Below are 2,589 nucleotides of genomic sequence, written 5' to 3'. Positions count from 1 at the left end.
TTCCGCGTTTCCTCAGCGCCCCCGGTTCGGTTTCAGCTCCGGAAAGGTCCCGAAACGCAGCTCGGCAACTTCGGATCTGCCCCGCACGGAGCGCCGCGGAGAACGGAGGGGAGCGGGACGGGCCGTCCCGTGTGCTGCATGTGGGCACCGCGGGCAGTAAGTGGGGGGAGCGGGGAAAAGGGGTGGGGGGGGGGTTTCCCCGGGTCTGTTGGAGTGCTGAGGTGGGATCCGGAGGGTTCAGAGCTGGAGAGGAAAGCTGGATTCGTCCCCAAGCTGAAGGGATTTCCACTGGGAAGTTTTATTGCAGCGCTCTGCTGTAACTCTGACTCTGAAAGTGTTGCTTTATTTTGTTTAAAAGTGGGGCAGGGGAAGGAGCAACCCGAGCGACCTGTTGTGAGCTGAATCCACCTGCTGGCTCCTTGTTGTTTTTGTTTTCTTTTTTTTTTTTTTTCCTAACCTTCCACCTTCTTTCTTTTCTTCTTCTCCAGAAATGCTTTCTCTGAAGAAATACTTCACGGAAGGCCTCATCCAGTTCACCATCCTGCTCAGCCTGATCGGCGTTCGCGTGGACGTGGACACCTACCTGAACTCCCAGCTCCCTCCTCTCCGGGAGATCATTCTTGGCCAGAGCTCTGCGTACACCCAGACCCAATTTCACAACCTACGCAACACCTTGGACGGGTATGGCATCCACCCAAAGAGCGTAGACCTGGACTATTACTTCACTGCTCGCAGGCTGCTTAACCAGGTGAGGGCACTGGACAGATTTCAAGTGCCCAGCACTGAAGTCAGTGCCTGGTTGGTGCACCGTGACCCCGACGGCTCCGTGTCCGGCACCCAGCCCAGCACTGGCATCGCCCTCGAAAACAGCGGTGGTCTGCAGGATGGGAACGGTCCTGATGGTGCTGTGAGGGAGAACGGGGCTGAGCAGGGCTTTGGGGAAGAGCTGGAGGACCTGGGAGCTGTGGCTGCCCCAGTGAACGGGGACCTGACCAAAGAGGTAGGCGGCTTCTTCTTCTGTCTTGGCTTGGGGGACAGCCTGGTGTTGGCTTTTTTGCTGGCTATCAATGTGAGTGGTGTTCTGTGTGTGCTGTGTGACGAGCACGTGGCCATGGGAATGGCATGGGGCCGAAGCACAGCGTGCTCCTGAACGCTTGCTGTACGCTCAGGGTGCTTTTCCACTTTTGTTTGCTGTATTCTTGGTTTGAAAGTGATACTGAAAGGTGGGGAAGGGGCTGGGGTCGGCGTTTCAGCGTGTGCACAAAGCTTTGTGTTGTGAAACCCGTAAAATAACGCTGGGAAATAAACACAGGCATTGGGTAACAGCCTCATCCCAGGTGTCAGCGGGGTGGTTGGGTTACTTGGCTCTGGAGTTCATCCAGCTGAGACGTTTATAGCTTGGTTTTCATCAGAGAGGGGTGGGAAGAGGTGAACTGGAAAGTGGTTTATTTTTTCTGTCTGTCTGAGCATAACCTTTCAGATGTTGTGATGCAATCGGTCCCTGCTAGGAGCTCCTCTATTTTTTTTTTTTTTTCCTTTTTGGCACTGGTCTCTGCCACGGCCTGTTCAGCCTCAATATCTCTCCCCAGCCATGTGTGGGTGTTGGTGCTGCTTGGCTCTGTTGGGCACTCCCAGTGTTGCTGCTGTTGTCACATGTTCTGAGCTTGGTGAGGAGCCGGGTTGGGATGCAGCCCATTGCTTCCATCCCCTGTGGGCGCCTCGAGCTTTGTCACACGGTTTTAGCACAGCAGGAGGCAGGAAACCATGGAAGGAGAGCAGTTGAACACGTGCAGGCAGGAGGGACGATGGTGGTGGTCGGTTTGGGCCGAGCTTTGCTGTGGTTGAGCAGCGTTGCTGTAGGATGTGTGAGTGTGGAGGAGTCGCTGAGGCAATGGGAGGAACTGGCAGCGCAACGCAAACGTTCACATGTCTGGCTCCTGGCCTGATAACTGAGAGGTAATTCCTGTGCGTGGAAGGAGGGAGGACTTTGACTTGCTTCCTGTAAGGCCACGTGTGTGGCCGTTCCTTCCCAGCTGCTCCTTGGCCGTGCTGTCCCCATGTTGGAGCACTTGGGCTCTGCCCCTCCTCCCACTCCCGTTCCCTGCCTGCTGCCCCACAGCCCAGCTCGGAGGGCACCCCAGTGACACCCAGGGAGTCGGGAAACCCCACAGGCTGTAGGGATGGTGCTGCCCACAACTGCTTATTTTTGGTGTCTTTGTCTGGAACCTTCACTCCCTGCTCGTCTCCAGGCTCGGTGCTGGCTGCAGAGCTGGAGCTTTCCTCCCGCAGGGCTGCAAACTCAGGATTTGTGCTTTTGCTCGACTCCCCCGTGGCTTTAACGCACTGCAGGTGTCTGGGGCAGGACGCGACCTTGTGCAGGGAGCAAAGCTGCCTTCACAATTCTAGAAGCTGGCGCGGTGCGGCGCTCTGTGGGCGCTGAGCTGAAGGTGGGGCTCCTTTTGCCTCGGCAGCTCCCGGTGGTGGCCGAGCCCCAGAACGAGGACCGGTGCCGCAGGGCTGGAGGGGCTCCGAGCAGGACGCAGCCCCCGGCGGAGGGGTGAGGGGGGGCTCCGTGCTCCGCGCTGGGCA

At 57.7% G+C, this 2,589-nt stretch overlaps 1 pseudogene; it reads left to right on the top strand.

Moving 5' to 3' along the window:
* The first annotated feature begins 6 nt into the window (after window positions 1-6).
* On the top strand, window positions 7-2,575 carry LOC100545241 (annotated as a pseudogene).
* The last annotated feature ends 14 nt before the right edge of the window (window positions 2,576-2,589 follow it).

The sequence above is a fragment of the Meleagris gallopavo genome, chromosome 29 (assembly GCF_000146605.3).
Source record: "Meleagris gallopavo isolate NT-WF06-2002-E0010 breed Aviagen turkey brand Nicholas breeding stock chromosome 29, Turkey_5.1, whole genome shotgun sequence".
NCBI classification, from domain to species: domain Eukaryota; kingdom Metazoa; phylum Chordata; class Aves; order Galliformes; family Phasianidae; genus Meleagris; species Meleagris gallopavo.
Note: the sequence above shows the minus strand (reverse complement) of the source record. Positions and strands in the feature narration are given on the sequence as shown.